The sequence below is a fragment of the Rhagoletis pomonella genome, unplaced genomic scaffold, assembly GCF_013731165.1.
Source record: "Rhagoletis pomonella isolate Grant_MI unplaced genomic scaffold, Rhpom_1.0 Rhpom_scaffold_00927, whole genome shotgun sequence".
Lineage (NCBI taxonomy): Eukaryota > Metazoa > Arthropoda > Insecta > Diptera > Tephritidae > Rhagoletis > Rhagoletis pomonella.
In genome coordinates this window covers 48,740-49,207 of record NW_023459481.1, presented here as the reverse complement: position 1 = coordinate 49,207, position 468 = coordinate 48,740, and positions in this window count along the sequence as shown.

Genomic DNA, 468 nt, shown 5'->3' with positions numbered 1-468 from the left:
GTATGTGCGGACATAGTGGAAATGTTCCACCAAGTGAGGATACGAGCCGAGGATCAAGCAGCACAACGCTTCTTATGGCGAACAGACCCTGAACATCCCATCGAAGTCTACACTATGAGCGCGATGACATTTGGGGTCACCTGCTCACCAAGCTCGGCACAGTTCGTTAAGAACAAGAACGCAGAGGAGTTTAGAGCACGGTTTCCCGAAGCGGTGGAGGCCATAGTCAACAACCACTACGTCGACGATTTTGTCCACTGTTTCGCCACCGTAGAAGAGGCAATCCGAATAACTGAGCAGGTAGTGTGGGTTCATAAACAGGGAGGTTTTGAATTAAAGCGCTTTGTATCAAACTCTGAACAGCTAACTAAAAGAATGAATAACAAAGAAGGACGCCCATCGTACTTGAACCTCGATAGAGATAATGCTGGTATTTTTCAGAAAGTCCTCGGGTTACATTGGGATACG